Source organism: Diplotaxodon limnothrissa, linkage group LG20, assembly GCF_057381915.1.
Source record: "Diplotaxodon limnothrissa isolate DT_005_m linkage group LG20, D_limnothrissa_male_GT1.1, whole genome shotgun sequence".
Classification (NCBI taxonomy): domain Eukaryota; kingdom Metazoa; phylum Chordata; class Actinopteri; order Cichliformes; family Cichlidae; genus Diplotaxodon; species Diplotaxodon limnothrissa.
In genome coordinates, this window is record NC_140615.1 from 25,609,080 (window position 1) to 25,618,222 (window position 9,143).

Consider the following 9,143-nt stretch of genomic DNA (forward strand, 5'->3'; position numbering starts at 1 on the left):
ACATCTTTGATCTCCGATTACAGGAAAACTGTAAGAGGTGACGCAGATATTTCACTGGATTATGAATCTAGGCCATCTCCAGTCTTCACCCTGTGATCCACAGCCAAAATTACTGTACGGATTTTGAGAAAATTGATAGTAAACTTTGCACAATTTACTCTACTGTACTCTATATATTCTCATCTTTGAGCTTAGATTACAGGAAAACTGTAAGAGGTGACGCAGATATTTCACTGGATTATGAATCTAGGCCATCTCCAGTCTTCACCCTGTGATCCACAGCCAAAATTACTGTACGGATTTCTGATGAAATTAAATCCTATTCCATTACCAAACAAAATGAGTTCATTGAAGTATTTGCTTAACTACAAGAAATGTCTTTCCACACACAATTTAAATTTTTCAAAATGTCATTCACACACCACCTCAAGTATCAACTTCAGTTTTAGACATTATTTATTCAGTGCTTAATCACAACAATAGTCAACTTAAGGCACTTACATAATAAGTTAAACCTTACAATAATACATACAGAGAAAAACCCAACAATCATATGACCCCCTATGAGCAACAGTGGGAAGGAAAAACTCCCTTTTAACAGGAAGAAACCTCCGGCAGAACCAGGCTCAGGGAGGGGCGGCCATCTGCCTCAACCGGTCAGGGTGAGAAATTACATTTCTCAGATTACTGATTTCTCATATTACTACTACACAGTTTAGATACACTCAACAAAAATATAAACGCAACACCTTTGTTACTGCTCCCATTCCCCATGGGATGGACATAGAGACCGAAAATTCATTCCAGATACACAATATAACCATCCCTCCCAAACAGTGGTCACAAATCAGTCCAAATGTGTGGTAGTGGGCACATCTGCCATATTGAGATAATCCATCCCACCTCACAGGTGTGCCACATCAGGATGCTGATCTGACATCATGAGTAGTGCACAGGTGTACCTCAGACTGCCCACAACAAAAGGCCACCCTGGAATGTGCAGTTTTGTCTCACAGCAAAATGCCACAGATGCCACAAGCAATGAGGGAGCGTGCAATTGGCATGCTGACAGCAGGAATGTCAACCAGATCTGTCGCCCGTGCATTGAATGTTCATTTCTCAACCATAAGCCGTCTCCACAGGCGTTTCAGAGAATATGGCAGCACATCCAACCGGCCTCACAACCGCAGACCTCGTGTAACCACACCAGCCCAGGACCTCCACATCCAGCAGGTTCACCTCCAAGATCGTCTGAGACCAGCCACCCAGACAGCTGCTGGAACAATTGGTTTGCACAACCAAACAATTTCTGCACAAACTGTCAGAAACCGTCTCAGGGAAGCTCAACTGCATGCCCGTCGTCCTCATCGGGGTCTTGACCTGACTCCAGCTCGTCGCCGTAACAGACTTGTGTGGGCAAATGCTCACATTCGATGGCATCTGGCACGTTGGAGAGGTGTGCGCTTCACGGATGAATCATGGTTCACATTGTTCAGGGCAGATGGCAGCTGAGAATGTCCCAGTTCTTGCATGGCCAGCATACTCACCGGACATGTCACCCATTGAGCATGTTCGGGATGTGCTTGACCGGCGTATACGACAGCGTGTACCAGTTCCCACGAATATCCAACAACCTCGCACAGCCATTGAAGTGGAGTGGACCAACATTCCAAAGGCCACAATTGACAATCTGATAGACTCCATGCGACGATGTGTTGCACTGCATGAGGCAAATGGTGGTCACACCAGATACTGACCGGTTCTGGGTCCCCAGACCCCCAATAGCGCAAAAAACTGCACATTCCAGGGTGGCCTTTTGTTGTGGGCAGTCTGAGGTACACCTGTGCACTACTCATGATGTCAGATCAGCATCCTGATGTGGCACACCTGTGAGGTGGGATGGATTATCTCAATATGGCAGATGTGCCCACTACCACACATTTGGACTGATTTGTGACCACTGTTTGGGAGGGATGGTTATATTGTGTATCTGGAATGAATTTTCGGTCTCTACGTCCATCCCATGGGGAATGGGAGCAGTAACAAAGGTGTTGCGTTTATATTTTTGTTGAGTGTATCTAAACTGTGTAGTAGTAATATGAGAAATCAGTAATCTGAGAAATGTAATTTCTCACCCTGACCGGTTGAGGCAGATGGCCGCCCCTCCCTGAGCCTGGTTCTGCCGGAGGTTTCTTGCTGTTAAAAGGGAGTTTTTCCTTCCCACTGTTGCTCATAGGGGGTCATATGATTGTTGGGTTTTTCTCTGTATGTATTATTGTAAGGTTTAACTTATTATGTAAGTGCCTTAAGTTGACTATTGTTGTGATTAAGCACTGAATAAATAATGTCTAAAACTGAAGTTGATACTTGAGGTGGTGTGTGAATGACATTTTGAAAAATTTAAATTGTGTGTGGAAAGACATTTCTTGTAGTTAAGCAAATACTTCAATGAACTCATTTTGTTTGGTAATGGAATAGGATTTAATTTTATCAGAAATCCGTACAGTAATTTTGGCTGTGGATCACAGGGTGCAGAGTGGAGATGGCCTAGATTCATAATCCAGTGAAATATCTGCGTCACCTCTTATGGTTTTCCTGTAATCTGAGCTCAAAGATGAGAATATATAGAGTATAGTACAGTAAATTGTGCAAAGTTTACTATCAATTTTCTCAAAATCCGTACAGTAATTTTTGCTGTGGATCACAGGGTGCAGAGTGGGGGTCACCCAGAGTCATAATCCAGTGAAATATCTGCGTCACCTCTTACAGTTTTCCTGTAATCTGAGGTTAAAGACGAGGATATTAAAAGTACAGTAGAGTAAATTGTGCAAAGTTTACTATCAATTTTCTCAAAAACCGTACAGTAATTTTGGCTGTGGATCACAGGGTGAAGAGTGGCGACAGCCTAGAGTCAGAATACAGTGAGATATCTGCGTCACCTCTTATAGTTTTCCTGTAATCTGAGGCCAAAGATGTCAATATGTAGAGTACAGTAAAGCAAAATGGGAAGATTTTGCTATGAATTTTCTCAAAATCCATACAGTAATTTTTGCTGTGGATCACAGGGTGCAGAGTGGGGGTCACCCAGAGTCATAATCCAGTGAGATATCTGCGTCACCTCTTACAGTTTTCCTGTAATCTAAGCTCAAAGATGAGAATATATAGAGTACAGTAGAGTAAATTGTGCAAAGTTTACTATCAATTTTCTCAAAATCCGTACAGTAATTTTTGCTGTGGATCACAGGGTGCAGAGTGGGGGTCACCCAGAGTCATAATCCAGTGAAATATCTGCGTCACCTCTTACAGTTTTCCTGTAATCTGAGGTTAAAGACGAGGATATTCAAAGTACAGTAGAGTAAATTGTGCAAAGTTTACTATCAATTTTCTCAAAAACCGTACAGTAATTTTGGCTGTGGATCACAGGGTGAAGAGTGGCGACAGCCTAGAGTCAGAATACAGTGAGATATCTGCGTCACCTCTTATAGTTTTCCTGTAATCTGAGGCCAAAGATGTCAATATGTAGAGTACAGTAAAGCAAAATGGGAAGATTTTACTATCAATTTTCTCAAAAACTGTACAGTAATTTTGGCTGTGGATCACAGCATGCAGAGTGGGGGTCACCCAGAGTCAGAATCCAGTGAGATATCTGCGTCACCTCTTATAGTTTTCCTGTAATCTGAGCTCAAAGATGAGAATATATAGAGTACAGTACAGTAAATTGTGCAAAGTTTACTATCAATTTTCTCAAAAACCATACAGTAATTTTTTCTGTGGATCACAGGGTGAAGAGTGGCGACAGCCTAGAGTCAGAATCCAGTGAGATATCTGCGTCACCTCTTATAGTTTTCCTGTAATCTGAGGCCAAAGATGTCAATATGTAGAGTACAGTAAAGCAAAATGGGAAGATTTTGCTATGAATTTTCTCAAAATCCATACAGTAATTTTTGCTGTGGATCACAGGGTGCAGAGTGGCGACAGCCTAGATTCATAATCCAGTGAAATATCTGCGTCACCTCTTATGGTTTTCCTGTAATCTGAGCTCAAAAATGAGAATATATAGAGTATAGTACAGTAAATTGTGCAAAGTTTACTATCAATTTTCTCAAAATCCGTACAGTAATTTTTGCTGTGGATCACAGGGTGCAGAGTGGGGGTCACCCAGAGTCATAATCCAGTGAAATATCTGCGTCACCTCTTACAGTTTTCCTGTAATCTGAGGTTAAAGACGAGGATATTAAAAGTACAGTAGAGTAAATTGTGCAAAGTTTACTATCAATTTTCTCAAAAACCGTACAGTAATTTTGGCTGTGGATCACAGGGTGAAGAGTGGCGACAGCCTAGAGTCAGAATCCAGTGAGATATCTGCGTCACCTCTTACAGTTTCCCTGTAATCTGAGCTCAAAGATGAGAATATATAGAGTACAGTAGAGTAAATTGTGCATATTTACTATGGATTTTCCCAAAAACCGTACAGTAATTTTGGCTGTGGATCACAGGGTGCAGAGTGGAGATGGCCTAGATTCATAATCCAGTGAAATATCTGCATCACCTCTTACAGTTTTTCTGTAATCTGAGCTTAAAGATGAGAATATATAGAGTATAGTACAGTAAATTGTGCAAAGTTTACTATCAATTTTCTCAAAAACTGTACAGTAATTTTGGCTGTGGATGACAGGGTGCAGAGTGGCGACAGCCTAGATTCATAACCCAGTGAAATATCTGCGTCACCTCTTACAGTTTTCCTGTAATCAGAGCTCAAAGATGTCAATATGTGGAGTACAGTAAAGCATAATGGGAAGATTTTGCTATGAATTTTCTCAAAATCCATACAGTAATTTTGGCTGTGGATCACAGGGTGCAGAGTGGGGGTCACCCAGAGTCATAATCCAGTGAAATATCTGCGTCACCTCTTACAGTTTTCCTGTAATCTGAGGTCAAAGATGAGGACATTAAAAGTATAGTTGAGTAAATTGGGTACATTTTATTGTTAATTTTCTCTGAATCATACAGTAATTTGGGCTGTGGATCACAGGGGGGAAAGTGGAGATACACTAAAAATGGGAGTGGATTGTGAAGTAAAATAGTGTCAGGACACAAAACACTGCGTTTCTAAGCCGGTTTTCACCCATACCGTAATATACGTAAGAGTAGTGCAACCACATTTTCGGTGCGGCTGGCGGGGCGGCTAGCTTGACTGCGACTTCGTAAGTGAGGGCTCACTTGACCGCAGTCGTTAGCAGCAGCATACATTAGTTTTTGAAACAGAAATGACTGATGTGTTCTGTGCATTTGGGACAGGGGGCTGTATATTAAACACGAGGTGTCCCAGAGAAGGCCAAGAGCAAACTGCAGCACCCGACTCTGATGACAGAGGTCGATGCTTAAGTTTCACCTCATTTGTTCGTCACATCCTGCTTTTAAAGCACAGACTTTTAGATGTCGATGTCTAAGAACTGATTCCTGTCCTATATATACTGCTCTAATGGCAGATGCTCATATTAAGCATGATCAAAGTTTCAAATAATGAGGGCAGATATCTGGAAGCTATCCCCAGGAACCAAAAGCTTGGGCTCTAGCCTACCTCGGAGTGTTTTTTTCCTACTGTTGGCTCCTTGTGGTGTTAATAAGTGTGGATATTGTTAATATGGTGTCTCAGGGCTCAGAAGAAAGTTGGGTTAAGGCACGAGGAAAGGGTAGATCAACTTGATGCACACAGATAATAAACTGATGCCCTGCAAGAAGATGAATAAAAATGACTTTCAACTGCAAATCAACAGTATGCAAAGCTACTGTAGAAGAGTCCAAGAATAAAATGGGAGTTGGAATTGAGCACAATGGGTACTCTGCAGGATGTGGTTTTACAAACACGTGTGTATAGGAACTGAGAGGAAGATGGCAGTTTGCTCTTGTAACCATTCCCCCATTGCTGGATTTTTTTTTTTTAAGAGAAAAAGAATCAAAGCAACATGCACACTCACACTTTAGTTGTCAGAAACTCTGCTGCTCCAACTCTCTCATAACTCCCTTCTCTCATTTTCTTTTGATCAATTTTTCAAAGCTCCAGTTGAGATGCTGCGTTCGTGGATACAGTTACAGTGCAAATGGAGAGTGCGTCATCCAAGAAACTGAGGGCTTTACCTTTATGCTGCACCACCTGACGGCTGCACTTGGATCATCTGAGATAACTTGTTTTAATGTGGAGACAGAGCATCAGCAAATTCATTCAAACCAGGAGCAGTGGGAAGCAGTTTAAGGACATGCAGTACAGATGGAGTACATTAGGTTTTTCCCTGTGGCTTCCTTATCCACATGGCAGGAGGCCAAGGAGAGCAGCACGAGCCTTGAAATGCCACCCAGAAGGATATACCATATACAGCTATTAACAGCTGAATGTCGCAGGCTAATGTCACATGTCAGCGCTGCGCAATGCCTTGCTTTATTTCTTACTTCTGAAGCATTTCTCTGTGATGGCACATAATGCCTTCAGGTAAAAATGTATCTCACCAAAACTGCCATTTTACTATCCATTTACAGGTCCCCTCAAGCCAGTGTCTTTTAGACAAATTAAATTGCCTTTTAGCAAGTCACTGAAGCCCATCCAGCAATGATGAAGCTGCTCTTCAAGTGACCCTGTGTTTTAAAGGCAGAAAGTGGGGATAAAAAGAATCCCACAAAAATCCCAAACATAAAAATTTGATTCCTTTAAACTTTGTCCACAATTACACTATCAAACCACACAGCTCAATTAGCCATACCTTCAACTCCAAGTTGAGTGTACTGGAACTCCTGTTTTGTGGATAAGCAAATGCCAGCAACCACATACGCACTGTCTGTCAGTATTATGCTCTTGGGCTGGCTCCTTTCTTCCTCTGGCTGACCAGTCATACGGCGTTGCCAATGTGGGTGGCAGCCAGTGAGATTTATTTTCTGAAATCGCTCATACAGTATATTTGCCCCTAAACAAACCCAACCCGAAGCCTCTAGGTTCAGCCCTACAAAACATTTACCAGCTGCGATGAAAGAAAGACCCCAATAATCTCACCAGCAGAGTGGAAAACATTTCCTTTTTCCCTCCAAGAGAATACAAAATAGTCTCTACTGAGCCGACAACCACCTCATATAAATGTGCATTTGTGTGATGGATCTGAAATGGCACACGAGAGGAAGCGTAGTAGGTGTTAGAGCGATTTACTCACTGATCTCATATTGCACGAAATATATAATTAAAATCATAAATGCATGAACCAAATGGGGAGTTTTCTGAATGGTGCTTCTGCAATAGTTCAAAACAGTAATAATACAGAGCGAGTTGATTAGCCTGAGTGATTTTATATGAATCCTGAAAATTGAACTTCAGCACTTCTCTCGTCATACTGCCGCAGTGTTGCTTAGGAAATGCATCGGCAATGTATTTACATCCATTATACAGATATGGAAAAAAAAAAGACTATTAACTACCAATACTGTCATGAGGTCCATCAGCCTCTGACGTCCCTTTTAAAAGAGATCTTCACACACAGTCTTGAAAACATGTGGGAGCTGCCTTATCATTCTTGTCAGGTCTCATTCAGTACCACATCATTGATCCTCTCCACCTCCAGCACAGTGACACATCTGGAACAGTGGCGGTTTTGCTTCACCCGAGACACAACAGCCTGATAGGCAGTTTTTCCACAACCTGTGTCCCTTAATGGCGAAAATAAATTGAGTGTCATTTATCCACGGAAGACTGCCTTAATAAGCCATAAATATACTGTACAGCCACATGCAACTACCTGTTGATGGGAGTAATTTAAGAGACGTTCACTGCCGCTTTTGAATCTCAATGAATTTTAACTGAAGCAGACAGCAAAATAACAACTGCTACCAGTGCCTCCTGAAAGCAGTTATTGAAGTGGCAAGGCAGTCAAAGGTTGGTGGGTTTGCTTACACAACACACCGGTTAAATGTTTCCTTTTTCTAAGGCAGCCAACATCTTAAGCATACCCACGAGCCCCCGTTGTGGCCACAGCAGCTGGTGTTCCTGAGCTTTCTCATAAACAGCTCTCAGGCATGAGTTGAGGCTTTGTCTGTCTAACACCCCCTTTGAGAAATAAGGAGCGTGGGGGAAATAATGCAAAGACTATAGCTGGAGCTGAATAAGTCCCACTCAGGATTCTTCTTCTTGTGCAGCAGTTTACATTGGTGAGGGTTTATGTCTCACAATATGGTTTCCACTGAGCCCTGGGACTAGCCTAACAACAACACTGGAGCTGAAATGATTTAATTAACAGAGCATCAGAAAAATAATCTTTTCTTCTTCTTTCTGTTGCTTCCTTTAGGGGTCACCACAGAAGATCATCTGCTTCCATCTCACCCTATCCCTAGCATCCTCCTCTGTCTCTCCATCCCTTTGCATGTCATCCTTCATCCCCCTGTCCAATAATCCACAATGTCAGAAATGTGCCTTCAGTTCTTAAATGTAAGAATTGTGTGCCTTTCCTTATTATACATCATCATGATTTTACCATTTTTTTATTTACAAGGCATTTACTTACACAAGGCATTTAATCAAAACTGCTGTCAGGCTCGTTAGCTGCAGTCCTAAATAAGATGAAGTCGTAAATTACTAAAAAGTGCACATGTCGACAAAGTGAAAACCCCTAAGAGCTACTTTTTGGATTGTAGTGTATGTGTGCCACGACTGATGTTCTGCTGCTTTACAAACGATCCTGTGGTGCACGGTCTGCTCTGCTCACCTATTTGGGTTTGCATTTGCTGACATGCAGGCGGCTGCTGAGGGCATACAAATAAGCCAGGTGACCGAGTCCCACCACGGCAGCCCAGAGCAGTGTTACAGACAGATGGGAGATATTTGATCAGTGGCCACAGACCTTTACATGTCCTGAGGGAGCCCAGGAGAAAGACGCCCCACCTCACCCCCCCGTCTGTTTGTGTGAAATAAGGCGAATGCGTGTATAGAGCGTGCTGGCCTTTGGATACGTGGGAAGTCAACCGTTGCTAATGCAAAAATCGTCCTCCTTTCTTTCCTTCTACTGCTATTGATGTTTTGCAAAACTAATCGTGTTCAAGTAGTTTACAATTTACTGAGAAGTTAAAAATATGCAACTTCAACAACACTGAAAAGGATAAGAACGTCATGT